The sequence below is a fragment of the Argopecten irradians genome, unplaced genomic scaffold (genome assembly GCF_041381155.1).
Source record: "Argopecten irradians isolate NY unplaced genomic scaffold, Ai_NY scaffold_0201, whole genome shotgun sequence".
NCBI classification, from domain to species: Eukaryota; Metazoa; Mollusca; class Bivalvia; order Pectinida; family Pectinidae; genus Argopecten; species Argopecten irradians.
In genome coordinates this window covers 48876-68594 of record NW_027187668.1, presented here as the reverse complement: position 1 = coordinate 68594, position 19719 = coordinate 48876, and the positions used below count along the sequence as shown (strand labels likewise).

Below are 19719 nucleotides of genomic sequence, written 5' to 3'. Positions count from 1 at the left end.
ATATTTCTTGAAAAAGATATGCGGTGAATGTATCGTAAAAATGAAACAAAATACTATAAAAGTAAACTAACAGCAAATCTAAAAATAATTTGTGACAAATAAATTTTGTAATGTATTTTGTATATCAATTCAACATTTGTTTATGGAGTTTGTTTATAGTTAAAGTGAATACTCGGGCAAAGAAAACCAGTCTAAATGCGTTCATTGGCCTTCCAAAAGTTCTCACATATTAATACGACGGTCAAGTTCTGCTTGCGTTTCCCAGTTCTGACCATTAAAGTAAAGGAAAGTTGAAACCATTGAAAGCGAGGCTGCGTGTAAATGTAACCACGGATATAGTCAGCCGGGAGGACGTTTTAGGATTCCTATACTTTAAATTAATTTCTTCGTACGCAGACAGATTTATTTTTTCTATTTCATAAGAAATTATACTGGATACATTCACACCATTTTTACCGACTTTAGCCATCCTTGCCCGACTGTTCACTTTATTATGGAAGGTCTGATAACGTACTGATAGTTTGGTTTGCATTGGCTGTAATATAAAACAGTAGATTTGAATCATTATAGTTAACAAAACGCCGAATTTCCCGAAATCGGCGTGCGGTGAAAATGTTAATATTTTATTAATCCACACGATGGATTTCATTTAAAAATAAAACCAGCAAAATTGTGGTTCGCAGGTGAAATTAAAGACAGTTCCCCCCTGAAAATACTACGCGTTGCTAAGCGTAGTAAACGGATACCATTCAAAAATCACACTTTCCATCGAGCAATATCCGTACAAATCACGTGCATGGCTACAAGGGGAATAACTCTCACAGGAATTTTGTCTGTTCCATATATGGTAATTCAGTCGACCTGACAGTGCTTGGAGCGACATAAATGCCCTGACTGTGCGATTTAGCGAGAAAATTAGATTTGTCGCACCGACAGTGTATTTTTGTAACGTTGCAGTGTCACTCCGCGCATTATCTCACTATTGCTTCGCGTATTGTCTTGTGATGACTAATAAACTTCCAAGCTGTAATGCTAGAAAATTTATTTCATATAATAGGTATGTAATTCTACAATATAAATTACAATGCACCATACATTACATCAAATGTGCATTACAACAGGAACGCGCGGAGCGATTTTGTGAGGAGCGACAATGCAACATGGCCGAAATAGGCCACCATATATGTTTTCTATTTCATAAAAAAACTTAAACACAAGAGATTAATGTAGTATGATGCAATTTCTTATATTTGTTCTTTTGGAATAAAACAGCATACACGTGTACATTATACAGAGTAGAATGCACGATGAAGAAAAAATGAGAATGGAAGGGTTGTTCATTTTCCAAAAGGCGAAACAACATGACATTATCCAGTCACGATATCCTATATTGATATTAACCTGTGATGATTTTTTAATTTTTTAAAGTTCTTGGCCCGGAATTGAAAAATACGAATATTTGAAAGCTATTTTTATTGGCAATATCGCTTTTTTCCAAGTACACATTATATTATTAACTCTACTATTACTATCTGAAAAACAATCACTCATTTATTATGAAACAGAGACAACCACGCACATGCGTCGACTATTTAATCGCTTTTAATTTGTCTGATATGAAAGTTGTAAACGTACATCGAAGTATTTTTCGTACTCGTGCTAACGGTAAGTTTAGCGTAATAAATGTCTACCAGAAACATATTATTAATTAAATTAAAATACCATGCTATCTATTAGATCAACTTAAATTCAGTCTTTGATTATGTTTGATGCAAAAATCAAAATGTTACTAGGGCCGTTTTCGTTTATTCCGGACAACCGGTTCGACCAATGGTTAAAGTCATTATTTCAAGTATAAATCCTGACGGACCTGCAGTTTTTGATACAGGCATGTGAGGGCTTTGCTTAGGCTCGTCTGAAGACAAGGTAAAATTCCCAGGTCCGTCTTTAATTAATAAACGAACAACTAGGTCCAAACCGTATAACGACTCAAACCGTATAATCGAAAACGGCCTAAAGCTCTGAAGAAATGTCCGCCATGATGGAATACGCCGGTTATGCTGGTTAACGGAATCGGGGTGCGCAGGGGTTGCGTACCCTTGACTTAGAGGACGCTGCGGCGGCATTAGGGGGAGCTCGAGGTAGCAGCGTACAGTAGATTTGAAAATTTCGGCAAAATAATGTGCAGGCTATAATTATGTATACACAACTTTTTAACCTTAAATAACACCTATATAAAAGTATATATATTTTTTAATCTAAACAAAATTTGCAATTGTCATGCAGAGTTCATTTTTGGACAGGTCTGTTTTTTGTTTGTTTTAAGAACCTGTAAAAAACCATGGTAACTACTTTTTTTTTGAAAAATTGCAAAAAATTGGGATTTTCAACCCAAAATTACACCCCCTCTAGGAGATGTTTTTTGAATACAGTTTAAAACCAAGCACCACTGTCAGGAGAGCGGAACTGAACCTATTTCGATATAGGTATAAAATTAAACTTTTGCGCAATCTCTAGTGTCACTACGGATTGTCTCTAGATTGAATTCACCAATTTTAGGACATATACATTTTTTTTTTTTTTTTTTATGCATATATTAAAACAGAGGCTTTCTGCTTAATAAAAATCTCACCCATGGCCATTCGGTCTAGCTGTACACTGCTACCCGAAGCGAGGAAATGGCGGACGACAGCGGTGTAAACTTTTTCAATGCCATCCTAGATAAGGATATCGAGAGGTAAGTCCGGTCACATGACCGGCGTACGCCGGTAGCCGCTTTTCAGAACGAATCGAGCAGGGGTAATTGTCAACATAGACATCACAGGACAACGCATGCTCCATATTAAATAGTCAATTATTGACTGTTGACATGGTCCTCTTAAATAGTAACCCCATGTACTATATAAGGACTAGTTCTTTCGATACCTCTCGGATCACATCTCATACCGAGTGTGTTTCGAATAATATAGTTCCGAGTGTGTAGACGACCGCCATTTTTCCGACCCATCACTTTTCGCTTCGTGCACATCGAACTAGGAATAGTAAGAGAGAATCGTCTGATAGCTGATCACTTCATGGGAAACAGATGGGTATATATGTAGGCCTTATATAATGTCATGAAATTCATAAGAATAATCGATTATGATATAAAAATAGGCATAGGAAAAGTTCTGATATGTCAAGACCTTGGGCTACATGTATGTTAACAGTGAAGATTCATATGTCGCCTGTTTTGCCGTCTGGAACCTCCAAATATATCATAATGTCTAAGTCTGTGTCGGGGCCAGAGTATCTCGGGCTATGTTTAATTAAGTATATTTTGATACGACATTTGATATAAGGTGTGGCTATATACATACAGCCTGGCGATCAGTCAATCACCGAAGGGTAGGACTAATCCACTGTAAATTGCAAATTACACAGGGGCAGATGACTTGTTTATTAGTCTATACATGATAGGTACATGCATATTTGATACAAAAGTAATTGTCATATGGAAATGTTCTGGTCAAAACGTTAGTATTGTGACATTCATTGATATGGGCATTTCAACCACAATTTTAATAGCTCACAGGGCCAAGGGGGGAACATGGTGACATTGCAAAATAGAGAGGGCATCATACTGTCTGTTCACAGAATAGAAACATATTTTTTCTAGCATAACTGCAGTAGATCAAGTTTTGTATCATTATTAGCAAAATGTGAAGCGAAGGTCATATGTGCAGAGGTCCTCATGTGTTGGAATCAAGCTTGTATATGTAAAATCCAGTTCCCCTCTGTGAATAGCTAGTTTTTGTTGATGAGTGGATCAAAGCTTTTACATGGGCAATCAAATTATGCAACTTAATACCTTTTTCGCTCTCTCTCTCACCTGATATTTATGTGATGAAATTAATGATGTGTTCCATTGTGCTTCAGGTTGTTTTTTTTGTTTTCTAGGGAGAAATTTACCTCTGAACTGATGGCAGAGATGACTGACAAGAAGGTCAAAAAGAACTGGAAGGTCATTAAAGTATCACTAGAAAAAAGTGGCTGCCATTCTATATGAATCAAAGAAAATATTAATTGTAAGGTGAAGGTCAACGTATAGGGGACAGCAAGGTAAAGGTCAAAGTACAGGGGACGGTAAGGTAAAGGTCAAAGTGTAGGAAAGCATAAGGTAAAGGTCAAAATGAAGGTGACAGGTAAAGGTCAAAGTGTAGGAAAGCATAAAGTAATGTCAAAGTAAAGGGAAAAGGAAGGCCAATGTCAAAGGATAGGGGACAGAGTGAGGTTAAGGTCAAAGTGTAGAGTACAGTAAGGTAAAGGTCAAAGTGTATGAGACTAGAAGGTAAAGGTGAAAGTGAAACAGACTAGAAAATAAAGGTCAAAGTGTAGGAGACTAGACAGTAAAGGTCAAAGTGTAGGGGACAGTTAGGTAAAGGTCAAAGTGTAGGAAAGGGTAAGGAAAAGGTCAAAGGGTAGGGGACAGTAAGGTAAAGGTCAAAGGGTAGGGCACTGTACGGTAAAGGTCAAAGGGTAGGAGACAGAAAATAAAAGGTTGAAGTGAAGGAGAATAGAAGGTAAAGGTCAAAGTTTAGGAAAGCGTAATGTAAAGGTCAAAGTGTAGAAAAGTGTAAGGCAATGACAAAGTGTAGGGGACAGGAAGGTAAAGGTCAAAGTGTAGGAAAACATAAGGTAAAGGTCAAAGTGTAGGAAAACATAAGGTAAAGGTCAGAGTTAAGGGGACAGAAAGGTATAGGTCAATGCGTAGGAACGCATAAGGTAAAGGTCAAACTGTAGGGGACAGTTAGGTAAATGTCAAAGTGAAGGAAAGCGTAAAGAAATGTCAAAGTAAAGGGGAAAGGAAGGTCAATGTCAAAGGATAGGGGACAGTAAGGTAAAAGTCAAAGGATAGGAGACAGTAAGGTAAAGGTGAAAGTGAAGGAGACTAGAAAGTAAAGGTCAAAGTGTAGGATACTAGAAAGTAAAGGTCAAAGTATAGGAGACTAGAAGGTAAAGTTAAAAGTGTAGGGGACAGTAAGGTAAAGGTCAAAGTGTAGGGGACAGTAAGGTAAAGGTCAAAGTACATGGGACAGTAAGGTAAAGGTCAAAGTGTCAGAAAGGGTAAGGTAAATGTCAAAGGGTAGGGGACAGTAAGGTAAAGGTCAAAGTGTAGGGCAATGTACAGTAAAGGTCAGAGTGTAGGAGACTAGAAAATAAAAGTTTGAAGTGAAGGAGAATAGAAGGTAAAGGTCAAAGTGTAGGAAAGCATATTGTAAAGGTCAAAGTGTAGGAAAGCGTAAGGTAATGACAAAGTGTAGGGGAATGTTAGGTAAATGTCAAAGTGTAGGGGAATGTTAGGTAAATGTCAAAGTGTAGGAAAACATAAGGTAATGACAAAGTGTAGGGGAATATTAGGTAAATGTCAAAGTGTAGGAAAGCGTAAGGTAATGACAAAGTGTAGGGGAATGTTAGGTAAATGTCAAAGTGTAGGGGAATGTTAGGTAAATGTCAAAGTGTAGGAAAACATAAGGTAAAGGTCAGAAGTTAGGGGACAGTAAGTAAAAGGTCAAAGTGTAGGAACGCTTAAGGTTAAGGTCAAAGTGTAGGGGACAGTAAGGTAAAGGTCAAAGTGTAGGTGACAGTAAGTTAAAGGTCAAAGTGTAGGTGACAGTAAGGTAAAGGTCAAAGTGTAGGTGACAGTAAGGTAAAGGTCAAAGTGAAGGTGACAGTAAGGTAAAGGTCAAAGTGTATAGTACAGTAAGGTAAAAGTCAAAGTGTAGGGGACAATTAGGTAAAGGTCAAAGTGAAGGAGACTAGAAAATAAAGGTCAAAGTGTACAAGACTAGAAGGTAAAGGTCAAAGTGTAGGTGACTAGAAAACAAAGGTCAAAGTGTACAAGACTAGAAGGTAAAGGTCAAAGTGTAGGTGACTAGAAGGTAAATGTCAAAGTGTAGGGGACTAGAAGGTAAAGGTCAAAGCGTAGGGGACAGTAAGGTAAAGGTCAAAGTGTAGGTGACAGTAAAGTAAAGGTCAAAGTGTAGGTGACAGTAAGGTAAAGGTCAAAGTGTAGGTGACAGTAAGGTAAAGGTCAAAGTGAAGGAAAGCATAAGGTAACGACAAAGTGTAGGGGACAGTAAGGTAAAAGTGAAGGAGACTAGTAAGGTAAAGGTCAAAGTGTACAAGACTAGAAGGTAAAGGTCAAAGTGTAGGGGACTAGAAGGTAAAGGTCAAATTGTAGGGGACAAGAAGGTAAAAGTGAAGGAGACTAGAAAGTAAAGGTCAAAGTGTACAAGACTAGAAGGTAAAGGTCAAAGTGTAGGGGACTAGAAGGTAAAGGTCAAAGCGTAGGGGACTAGAAGGTAAAGGTCAAAGCGTAGGGGATAGTAAGGTAAAGGTCAAAGTGTAGGGGACAGTAAGGTTAAGGTCAAAGTGTAGGAAAGCATAACGTAAAGGTCAAAGTGTAGGAAAGTGTAAGGTAATGACAAAGTGTAGGGGACAGGAAGGTAAAGGTCAAAGTGTAGGGCACTGAAAAGTAAAGGTCAAAAGTGTAGGGGACAGTAAGGTTAAGGTCAAAGTGTAGGAAAGCATAATGTTAAGGTCAAAGTGTAGGAAAGTGTAAGGTAAAGGTCAAAGTGTAGGGCACTGAAATGAAAAGTAAAGGTCAAAAGTGTAGGAGACTAGAAGGTAAATGTCAAAGAGTAGGAAAGCGTCAGGTAAAGGTCAAAGTATAGGTGACAATCAATCATATCTTATATCAAACATCATATGAAATTGAATCCTCGCTACTTTAACATGATGTTAGTTTCAAGACCAATCAGATAAGCTTTGAGAAAACTTTCTATTTCTACATTACTGCTCATAAAGCTTATAAATAATCACCTTTTGAACAACTGAGTCTTGATTATTGATAAGACCTGACCTATATCCTTCTAGAAGCAAACTTCCTTAAAATACATAAAATGACACATTAATATTGATCAATCATTTCATATTTTCGATTACTAATTTAAAAAGAAAAACTCCTGAAACCAGATATTTCATTTCATTTAGAATAGAAGTGTCTTTTGTATAACACTTTGACTTGAATATGATATTGGATAACAGATATCCTAAATCTAAGATTGTGTTCACTTATCGCTAGATAATTTTTACTCTCATTACAGGATGTTATGGTGATCGTGAAAATTCATGATCATGATGTCATGCTGACCAGACCTTCTTCAATGACAAAGGCACTGCAACCAGAGACATCAGTAGAGGTAACTGATGTTGAAGGTACTTTATAATATGGTAAATTTGAGATATGTTTGTTGGTCACTGCCAGGTTAATATCTTACTCAGGCCAGATGCATTAATTTATTGATAGTTATTTATACTAGTTTTTGAACTATTGTCACTCAAAGACACCTAGTTAAAGGCCCACTACCTTACCAAAATGGCTTTTGATTTTAAAATGGAAATGTAAAATGAGATTGATACCTTTGTAGACTTGCACAATACTACACATATCACCACCTTCTGAATAATTTGATTAAAATAAATAAAATATTAAGTTTAATAATGCGGGTCGTTTATGTTTCCCGCCGTCATCCTAAATACGGCGCGGTAGTTGACTATCACTGCGCCGGACGGCAAAACAGCGAAATGACTCTTTACTGTTATCATATATTACGGAGGAAACCTTGCATATGTTTGGTATTGTAAGCTCATCTAAGGCCATCGGCATATATTTTATGATGTTATTAATGTTTTTAAGAGACCTTAATGTTTTACTCAGGAAAGGTAGTGGGCCTTTAATAAAAATATTGGATTTTTTGGAAATATTGCCGTTTTGACCATATACACAAGAGATTAAAGCCATAATTTCCTTATGAGGTGTTTTGATATATGGATGTTTGCAGAATTTATTTTCCAGTGGTCGTCTTTAAAAATATACCAGTTATAATTAATTAGAATCATATTTTCAGAATAGAAATGTAGCTTTAGGACAAAATTTGCATCTGGCAACTTGCTACATATATTGATTGATTTTATTTTAAATCTGTATAATCCGGAAATCTGTCCATACCAGCCAAATATGCTTGTTCTGATGACATGCAGTTTAGATAAGATATACTGTATATATAAAATGCAAAAGTGGATCCAAGATCCTTCTGGGATGATAAATCATGGCTGACTGTCCTCTCCATTTGTGGCACAGCTAATTTGGAACTATTAGGATTTGACAAAATTGGTGGTAACCAATTTAATTAAAGACATATATTAATGTATATACAGGAATACATTGGGTTATATTTACACAACATGAAGCATGTACATTGTTGATAGCTCAATTTATGTCAAGATTGCACTACAACCAAACAATTATGGTAATAAACAGAGGACTACACATATTTATCTTTAGAGAAAAGATCTTCAAATAGTGTATGTAATTTAACATAATCTTATAAGAGTAGATGTGATAAGTAAAGTTTAATCTCATTCTTTTTCAATTTTATTTGTATTTTTTCAGTTTCATTACTTGTGGATGCCATCGGGAAAGTCACTTGAACACAGCAGTAATAGATCACTCGCACAGACAGCATGTTATAGGCCATATTTCTGAGAAAGCCTAATTGGTGAAGCTCAAGATGGTATGGATATATCTTCAACTCATTTGATGACAAAAACATTGGAAAGTCATGCATTACAACACATATCAATCTGGTAAACTTGTTATGCAGAATGTATATATACATGGAATTTGATAATTTGGAAAGGGCTTGCATGTTAATACGCATAGCCTAGACCTGATGTCAAATCCATCTGATGTACATTTGTATGTAAAAAACTATAAAATCTTCTTGAAATTGAAATACATGTTGTCAACCACTAGGTAAACAAGCTTATGTACCTATATCATGGATATCAGAAATATTGTTTGCTTTCATCAAGAGATTTTGCATATTATTGAAACTTATTATTTTTGAATTAACAGAAAATCTTCAGACACTGGAAGGATAGCGATAGTAGATGCTCGGGAAAATAACATCACCAGTTTACTGAGCTACGTCTGTGTCCTGCCCATTTGGTAAATAACTTAAATTGTATTGAATGCATATAGTTGAAATAATTTTGTTCTTATATCCCCTGCAACAAAGTTAGGGTATACTGGAATCATTACTTCCCTGGATGTCTGTCTTTCCACCTAGATGTCTGTTATCTGCAAATATTGTCCTGACAACTCCTGAACTGTACCAATTCTAATGAAGCTTCACAGTAATGTTGGGGACCATGTGTAGATATGCAAGAACACTTTTGTTTTCCAAATAAATTGATTGCTAATGTAACATACACAGGTTTTGTAATATACTGTGAAATCATTAATTTTTGTGGGGGTTTGATTTTAATAAATGTATACCAATGTCATGTAAGTTTATGCGTTCATACATTGTAGGATGATAAGTACCTCACTACATTAAGTCTATTTCAGATAGAAGCATGACAAGTTCAAAGATGGAAAGTATTCTTCAAACAAAGATAGTTTTCAAAATTTCGTAGACTTTATCTACATGTACCAAAGTATAAATTATTGAGTATATCTTGAATCAATCAATATGACACAATAATTGTTTGATGGAAACGCCTGTAAAAACTCTGGTTGAGTACCGCCTCTAGCATGTGATTGTATCCACTTGGGCGATCAAACAGTACAGGTGACAGTGTCGACTATGTATTTTAACGGTAATGTGTGAGGTTTTCTCCACGAATTTAAGTGCCAACAAATAGTAAAATTTTAGAATCTATGAAAATTGAGCCAGACGAAAATAGATGATTTCACAGTAAACAATAAATCTGAGACTAATTAAATCAATCTTGTTCAAACCTGGTGGTCAAATAATGTAACACATGCATATGGATGCCTATAATTCACACGTCACATTGTATAATAAAATCATTGTTTAATAATAACAATGGTTACCTTGGAAACACAGTATACATATACCAAATACATTCACATGTATAAATGTGGTAAATGCAGTTCTAGTTATAAATATAAAAATGTTTTGTGTGCTTGTTGAGTCACTATGGATAAAAATATTGAATTAAACTTTGCCTTTTGTCAACATTGGTATACCTATGCATATTTATTTATTTATTTACAAGCATGCAGATTTGAAGTGCTCCTGGATGAACATTTCAAGCTTCCCAAGACTGACACTACTCTTTGCTGAAGTTGAAAATTTTGTTCAGGAGCAGTCTACCAGGATGATCAATGGTCGGTCAATTAAGAGATGTGGCTCAAGGATGTTTCAGAGGATTCCATTGAAGAAAGGAATAGCACATTTGGTCTTTTCTCAAAACTATAGATATATATTATGTAACGTTATACGGCAAATACAAATAATATGAATGCTCACATAGTCACAATTCACCCAGAATTACATTTGGTTAATTTCAGAATAATATCAAGTACAAATTTCTTAAAAATAACACAGTAGGTTAAAAAGTTGTAAAACAGAAACGTAAAACTATTTCTGAAGAAATTAGATTAATACAATGGATGAAGCCTGGGTGGATAATGTTATCTGTACTTTGAATCAGATATCAAGAAGAAAAGCTATAGAGCTAGAAAGAAATTTTTACATAGTCGTATCAATTGTGAAGAGAAGGTTTATTTTCTTTGTCAACTGAACATGTCTCAGCTACGATGGCCAACAGCGGCCGGCAAAAAACAACTCCTACAAAACGTTTTTCGTACTTAAATAGTCATTGATATTTAAGTACAACTTTTATTTTCTAAAAATATTTTTTGTCATGAAAAATAATTATGTAGTTAAGTTAAATGGACATTTAAACCTTTGGTATATAAAGATATATAAAAGGGATAATAATTAGGCAAAAAATAGAGATTATGACCTGTTTATTACCACTTACATTTTGCGACTTTTATGAACTTTCTCAAATATAGATAAAATTGAGTCCACAAAGAAACCAGTATTAATTGATTGTCTATGACACAGTCTATGTTTTAAGCAAGCCAAATGGAACATTCATTGTTGAATTCCTTATCTGAAAGATTAATTGTACACCTGAGAATAGGAAGATTCCATTTAAATACAGGGTTTAGCATCAGACCTGGGTTTTTTTTTTTTACATACATAATTTAAATATGCGATAAAAATTTGTCACGACAAAAAATATTTTTAGAAAATATTTTTTGTACATAATTATTTTTCATGACAAAAAACATTTTTAGAAAATAAAAGTTGTACTTAAATATCAATGAATATTTAAGAACGAAAGTACAAAAAACGTTTTGTAGGAGTTGTTTTTTGCCGGCCGCTGTCGGCCATCGTACTCAGCTGTATAGACTGGGTGTTTTTAATGTCATTCCTATTTGTTCATATAGGCCTAGTTTCCCAAGATTCAACATTTTTTTAGTCCACTATATCTGATTCAAATTGTGATTTGTCCATGATCTGTTCATCCGTCCTTCCTTCTGTCTTTCTGCCATATTAAACAATTCTTGTTATAACTATTTCCCAGAAAGTACAAAAGAGGTCTATCTCAAATTTCATATGTAGGTTTGCCTTGATGACTAGTTTTGCATATTGTATTTTAGGACTGATTGGATAACAAAATGGCCAACTAGCAGCCATTTTGGATTTTGACAATTATCACTATTTTTCAGAAAGTATTGAAGGTATCTATCTGCTAAAAATTTTAACTTCTTCAACATATATTAGCATCAGGTCATAGATAATAGTTTTTTTATGTCATATTTTGTTTTCAAAAGTTATTTGCTATAGCCATCAAATGTATAATCATCATAAGAGTCAATATTATTCTATTATGGCCCTTTCCAGAGGGAACTGTTCTCCTATAGTGTTGTCTGGCAAGGTATAGTCCCCGAGTCGAAGACGAGGGGACTATACCTCGCCAGACGACACTATAGGAGAACAGTTCCCGAGGGAAAGGGCAATAATAGATTTAGTACTTCACATGACATTCATTATGACGTCATATATTTGGTCGCGAGTTCATTCCTGGGGGACCTTACTTTGGTATAGTTCCCGTAGTCAGGTATAGTCTCCCGTAGTCAAGAAGGACAGGGAACTGTCGCAAAATAGACCATGGCTATTATCAAATCGCATTCCTAGTAATTATCATGTGATGTACTAAATATATATAATTCACATCTATAATAAGAACCCTGTCTTAAATTTACCCGAAATAGTTGTTTTATTTCATCAAATTGTAAAATAACTCATTTTTTCAACTATACTATCATGTTTCAATTTATAAACATCTCATTAATTTTCTTTTCCAATGGATGTGTGGAGTGCATACAGTCTCATTTGAATAATATGTTTCATATAACATTATGTATTATATTGTATTGATAGTCTGAGTATAAATCCCATTTGATATAGTTATACATGTAGTTGACCATTTTGCAAACGTAACATGTTCTATGGTTAGTTTTGCACATTACCTATCTGTCAACAGTGCAATAGAAATTTCCTGGCAGACCTTTAGAATAAAAAGAAAACAATTACCTGGTAGTGTCAAGCTTTTCTTTGGTAGGTTATCACAAATGAAATTCAAATTTCTTTAAAGTAATTATTATTGATAATAAATTATAACAAACTTCTATCATTGGTATTATCCTCCTAGAAACGCATTTAATTCAGATTATTGCAGAATTTGAAATGTCCTTGATTAATTATTTAAAAATGTTTTACAAATTATTAATAATACATATTCATGATTTATACACTTATATTGTTTAACTTACCCAAAAAATCTATTGATCAAGGATGGGGAAATGCTGTCTTCATTGTCGACTACATATGCCTCAGGCACAATAGTCCAATGTCCAAAAATTGTTGTGTAAAATAATTAAGAATTATCAATGATTAAAACATAAGGGTGTGACATTCATATAAAAATATAGACTTTATATTAACAAGAACTACAATCATACACATGATCATATACAAATTGAAGTATTCTGTCATACTCTTTTTCTTCAAAATAATTGCTACTTTTCATATATATTAGAATTATAGTAATACACGAAAAGTTGAGTGGCTCTCTAGGATGAAAGCCAGAAACAAGTAGTACATTCTCATCTTGGGAGATGATAGTTGAGCATCAATTAACCTCTTGATTCGGCCAGACTTCGTCACCACATCATGAGAATTGAAGTACCTGTAGCTCTGGAGGGCTGGCCAGTGATCTAGCAGGCACTTCACTTCACACACGTCTCAAGGCTCAACCAATGGGTAGAGCAATGTTCAGTATCTTGGTTGGCTCTGCATCCCAAAACTTTATAAAATTCTTTGTACTTCTCTTTCCTGCTTGAGCTTAAAATTTATAATTTGACATATTTCTCTGTTAAATAATTGAATAATTAAGGATCCTTCTGGCCAGCCCTAATAAATTGTTCATGTCCCCTTTATCTACCCATACCTGTCAGTGTGTGATAGGTAGGTAGATAATTTATTAGGGATTTCCATTTAGGATGGAAATCCTATTGTTATTGTTCTGTTTTTTCTTCTTCTTATTATTATTTTTCTTTTTTATTCTTATTTCCACAAATCTTGTTCGCAGGATATCTCAGGAACGAAATAAGGTACGACGCTCAACTTTGGACACGTTATGAATGTACATAAGATCTTGAAATGTACGTTCGATTTTTTACAAAAATGTTCAAGGTCAAGGTCATAGACGTAAAAAACAATTTTTTTGGAACGAAGTTTAAGCGCTCATAACTTCATTACCGTACGGTGTACATCGTTCACGTTTTGTTATTCAGATAGATCTTGACATTGCGCGTGCTTTTCCCATGCCATGTTATCAGAGATTATGTCAAGGTCAAGAGTTCGCTACGGGGTCAAACAAAGGTCAAAAACGAAATTCAACACAGAAAAGTTTTGAAAGTTGGATATGAAAGGGCATGCCCTCAGAAATATATAATGACAAGTTTTAAGGTCATGAAATCCAAAATGGCGGAGATATAGGCCTTTGAAAAAAGGCTATTTTGGAGTTTTCCCGCCAAAATTTTTTAAGGTTTCAGCGCCTTTAATACTTAACACACATGCTTGATTTTTTGTATAGACATAGCATGGACGAATGTCTACAGAACTTATGCTGTTTTATTGACCTTGACATTCATTCAAGGTCACAGGGTTCAAAAAGCTTTAAATCTTTAAACGACATCTTCGTAATAAATAAGAGGTGTAGAGCGCTGAAATTTGGAGACGTTATGTACGTACATGAGTTCTTAAAATGTACTCTCGATTTTGGAGGATAACGTTCAAGGTCAAGGTCACAGACGTAAAACACTGCTTTTTTCGAACGAACTTTAAACGCTCATAATTTCATAACCGTACGCTACACAACATGTACGTTTCATTCTCTATGTAGATCACAATAATTCACGTTTTTTTCTCATTACATGTTATCAGAAATTATGTCAAGGTCACGAGTTCATTAGGGGGTCAAATGAGGTCAAACAAAGGTCAAAAATGAACTTTACCATATAAATCTTTCGAAGGGCGCATATGAAAGAGCATGTTCTCAGGCACATAAAATGACCAAATTCAAGGTCATATGATCCAAAATGGCGGAGATATAGGACATCAAAAATCGAAATTTTAGTTTATATTTGCCCCTGCCCGAGACGTTTCAGCGCCTTAATACCTGTATGTACGGTGTTGATTTTTCATACGGCTGTTGTATGAACTTTTGTCTTCAAAAGTTATGGGTTTTTAAAGGGATTATATAGAAAAATGGCGGAAATATAGCTCTCCAAATATGGCAATTTGTTTCATTTTCTTATTTTTGTCCGTTATTTGTGAGCTCGTAGGGCCTTTATCATCTCATGTAGAGTGTTGAATTTTTGTAAATGTAAGCTTTAGCCTATTGTCTGTACAGGTTTTTAATTTCAAAGACATGAATTTGAAAATGGCGGAAATATAGACCTCCGAATATGGCGTTTCGTTCATTTTTTAACGTAAATTTTAGCGTAATTCATGAAAATTCAAAGGTGAAATGTTTTGAATTGGATGTGAAAGATCATGCTTTCAGACACATAAAATGACCAAGTTCAAGGTCATAAGATTCAAAACGGCGGAGATATAGGACATCGAAAATCGAAATTTTAGTTTATATTTGTCCTTAAACGAGACGTTTCAGCGCCTTTAAACCTGTATGTACAGTGTTGATTTTTCATACCTGTGTTGTATGAACTTTTGTCTTCAAAAGTTATTTATTATTAAGGGGTTATATAGAAAAATGGCGGAAATATAGCTCTCCAAATATGGCAATTTGTTTCATTTTCTTATTTTTTTCCGTTATTTGTGAGCTCGTAGGGCCTTTATCATCTCATGTAGAGTGTTGAATTTTTGTAAATTTAAGCTTTAGCCTATTGTCTGTACAGGTTTTTAATTTCAAAGACATGAATTTGAAAATGGCGGAAATATAGACCTCCGAATATGGCGTTTCGTTCATTTTTTAACGTAAATTTTAGCGTAATTCATGAAAATTCAAAGGTGAAATGTTTTGAATTGGATGTGAAAGATCATGCTTTCAGACACATAAAATGACCAATTTCAATGTCATATGATTCAAAATGGCGGAGGTATATAACTTTCAGCGATTTTGAGTTGTGATTACATGATGTGGCATGTGGCCAAAGGGAGATAATCCGTATCTAATACTAAAACTCTAATCGTACGTGTTATTCCGCATTGGTCCAAGATCTTCATAAGATAAGGAGAATTTTTGCACTTTTAAAAAACCTGAAATTCTAATGTTTTTACCTATTCATTATCAAAATTGATATTTTGAACCTAAATCTCAAATCTGAATTTCCAAATTCATATCATGGTTATCAAGGAATAATTACCTGTCAGAAAAACATTTTTAATTTTGAAATTCATAATTAGCCAGCCAATCAGCGGCTGGGTTAAAATTCTGTCCTGGGCTCAATCTTCGTTACACAAGGGCCGTTTCGAATGTATTTTTACATTTAGTTTTCAATACTTTTCGGGATGTTTTAAGTGCTACTGTAATAGGGAGGGTTTTCCACAAGAGACCAGGAGGGGCGATCCGACTGTAGCTCCCGTTATATGTATAAGTCCCAAATCGTGATCGTATAGTATTTTTAGTATACAACAGAGTCCACAGTCGTCACAAATCCTCTACGGATCCTGTTTCCTCCACAGGTTACAGGCCTGTATCTCAACAGGTTCGATCTCTAGGATGTAGCGGAAGCACTGACACTAATCCAATAACTCAACTAGGTAAATACAGGTACAAATAACTATTTATTATATAAAAGACAAGTAGATTAATTATTACATAGAAGATTCACAATAGTGCCCGTTAAGACAGATAACAATAAGAGATATATAAGTGCCGAAGCAGTTACAATGTATCCAAGATTAACTATAGCCAAACTTTAGGCCTAATTAGCTCAGTCCTGTGTGATTACCACGTTCCCTAAACAAAGCCTAACACCCTACGGAGCCAACTAACCACCTACAAGTGTTCTTAACTCTAGAGGTATATAAAACCAACGGTGTAAACTAGGATACCTTAGGATGCCTAAGCCCTAAGCCCCTGACAACCCCTAATTATACACAAACCCTACGTTAGCTATAAATACACTCTAAGTAAAGACCCACGTTGCAGTCTAGCTCAGAAACCCTGCAAGTGTTGCACTGTTGACAGTGCACGACGTGGCTCTGCTCCCTACCTATTCCCTAAGTCAAGACCAAAGCTTCCTGAGTGAGTGAAGAGTTTTACGTACCGTGACGCTAAATATAACGTTTCGGGGCACGAGTCCAAAGCTTCCTTAGAAGCAGCCCCTTTTATAACAACTCATCAACCCAGTACCCCAAAGTGACCACTGGTTGGTCAATGTCCGGATGTCCGGACAGAGCACCATATTTAGGTGAAACCGCTGCTACAACAACCCACCTACACACTAAATATAACTTCCGCTTAAAACAGACAAGACTCAACTGACTGATAAACACCTCCCACGTGTACCACACGTGTACTCCGGCCAGCGGTCATCATCGGGGTGATCATGAGGACAACTTGGTTGGTGAATGTGACTGCTAAACAGCAAACACACCCTAGATAAGACCTGTTCTCACGGTGTTCCCCTGAATTTGGGTCAAATATACATCAACAGATCACTGAAGTGAAGACTTAGAAGAGTGCAATAACAAATATACATACTGTAGAAAATAAATGCAACAATGATAGAAACCCGTTCTATCACACTACATATACACGTATATATGAACAATGTACACGTGTTTGCGTAAATACACGTACATGTGTAACTACACCGCATACATGGGAGGCCGTCCTTACGTGACCCTAGCTGTTAATAGGACGTACATTTGAACAAACAAACAATAAAAGTAATGCACAAACACAATAACTGACAGGTTTAAAAACCTTTTATGTGTGTGGCAGAGCCGTCACCTGTGACACCGGATGTTCAAACACAAACCGGTGCTATTTTGAGAAACTACCCGGCCGTTTTGAGATCACAGAACCAAATAAATTCCCATAGAGGACCGTGTTAACGTTTGCTACTATTCAGGTTAAATGAAGTTATCAAAAGTCGTTACAAATTTTACATCTACATGTATTGTCCGACCCACACATAAACCATTAACTGGTGTACCCTGAATATATCCAATCAGCAGGCTCCTATATATTCACCTCTCTATGAAATCTTGATTCCCCTGAATATGTTTTTCGGTTGGAGCAGACTACTTTCGTAAGAAACGCTTTCTGATTAATATTCAGTGAGATCGTCCGTTCGTTCAACTAATCGTCTGTTCGCTAACATTACTTATACCATCTTATATCATTACATAGGTGGAAATCCCGTGTTTTGATCGCGATCAAATCTAGTTCTTTTTATGATAAGACATCAAATACCTCATATTATTAGTTTTCTTTCTAAAACTGAAGTTGTAATAGTATAGAATTTTGGAATCAATTACCTCAAGCAGTATGTATAATTTATATGAACCTGTAATAGAAATGGAAGTAGGTGTCCACCAACAGATCCTCAATGGGCATAGGCAGGGTCTTGACAGCTGCTAGAATGCACAGGTTGGCCAGGTGGCAGTTACATCCAACATAAAAAACATGTGGTTGTTTTTCTTTGATATGGGTCATCACAAAGTTGTTCGTAACAGAGCAGTTGTTTGAGGCAAAGGAAACAACATTCTTCCAACAAATATCATGATCTCTGCAAAAAAAAATCAAAATCACACTAGTCTTAACTAAATATGTACTAGCCAGTTAAGCTCAGCAATATTTATTAAATCTATAGGAAATTTATCATTTGAAATGAAAAATAACATATCTGGATATAAGTTTCTAATTTTTGATAATTCACCGTAATTTCCTGCGAATTGGCCTTGGGGTATACAATTTTTTTTACATCAGAAGATGCCTAATGTGACTATCTGCCAATATGGGCTATCTGTGAATACTATTACCAAATTTGAAAAATATGCTTGCTTTATGTTGGAAATAGCTCAAGTTACCCTCTTACTATTCTAGAATATTATCTCATTAGCTTTTATTTCTTGCATTTAAAACCTATTTCCAAAGAAAAAATATCCTATTGATAGCTTAATTTACATATCTTCAAATAAACCTATACCCCTTTTCTATATACCACTGGTGCTAAACCTGTAGTGTCCATATACCTCTGGTGCTAAACCTGTAGTGTCTATATACCTCTGGTGCTAAACCTATAGTGTCTATATACCTCTGGTGCTAAACTTGTATATATAATGTTCTGGTGTTAGACCTGATGTGTAAGTATACATCTGGTGCTAAAGCTGTAGTGTCTATATAACATATACCTGTGGTGCTAGACCTGTGATGTCTATATACCCTTGTTTTAGACCTGTAGTGTCTGTATTAAGCATGGTGTTTGATCTGTAGTGCCTATATACCGGTAAGCCTGGTGCTAGATCTGTAGTGTCTATATAACCCTGGTGCTAGAGCTGTAGTGTCTATATAACCCTCAGGTGTTAGACCTGTAGTGTCTATATACCCTGGTGTTAGAGTTGAAGTGTCTATATAACCCTGGTGTTAGAGATGTAGTGTCTATATTACCCTGGTGCTAGAGTTGTAGTGTTTATATAACCCTGGTGCTAGAGCTGTAGTGTCTATATAACCCTGGTGTTAGAGTTGAAGTGTCTATATAACCCTGGTGCTAGAGATGTAGTGTCTATATTACCCTGGTGCTAGAGTTGTAGTGTTTATATAACCCTGGTGCTAGAGCTGTAGTGTCTATAGAACCCTCAGGTGTTAGACCTGTAGTGTCTATATAACCCTGGTGTTAGACCTGTAGTGTCTGTATTAAGCATGGTGTTTGATCTGTAGTGCCTATATACCGGTAAGCCTGGTGCTAGATCTGTAGTGTCTATATAACCCTGGTGCTAGATCTGTAGTGTCTATATAACCCTGGTGCTAGAGATGTTGTGTCTATATACCCTGGTGTTAGACCTTTAGTGTCTATATACCCTGGTGTTAAACCTGTAGTGTCTATATAACCCTGGTGTTAGACCTGTAGTTTCTATATAACCCTGGTGCTAGAGCTGTAGTGTCTATATAACATATACCTGTGGTGCTAGACCTGTGATGTCTATATACCCTTGTTTTAGACCTGTAGTGTCTATATAACCCTGGTGT

The 19719-nt window shown here is 35.6% G+C and overlaps 1 long non-coding RNA gene across 5 annotated transcripts; it reads left to right on the top strand.

Moving 5' to 3' along the window:
• Positions 1–3314: 3314 nt before the first annotated feature.
• Positions 3315–12495, top strand: LOC138312086 (uncharacterized). Of its 5 annotated transcripts, none has more exons than XR_011206849.1 (6): positions 3315–3387; positions 3940–7275; positions 8498–8618; positions 8963–9055; positions 10132–11803; positions 11946–12495. It is a non-coding gene; the product is annotated as an uncharacterized lncRNA (long non-coding RNA). The 5 variants fall into 5 exon arrangements; XR_011206852.1 differs by lacking the exon at positions 11946–12495 and having other exon boundaries at positions 3940–4101; positions 7149–7260; positions 10132–11118; XR_011206848.1 differs by lacking the exon at positions 11946–12495 and having other exon boundaries at positions 3940–4101; positions 7149–7275; positions 10132–11118.
• Positions 12496–19719: the final 7224 nt, after the last annotated feature.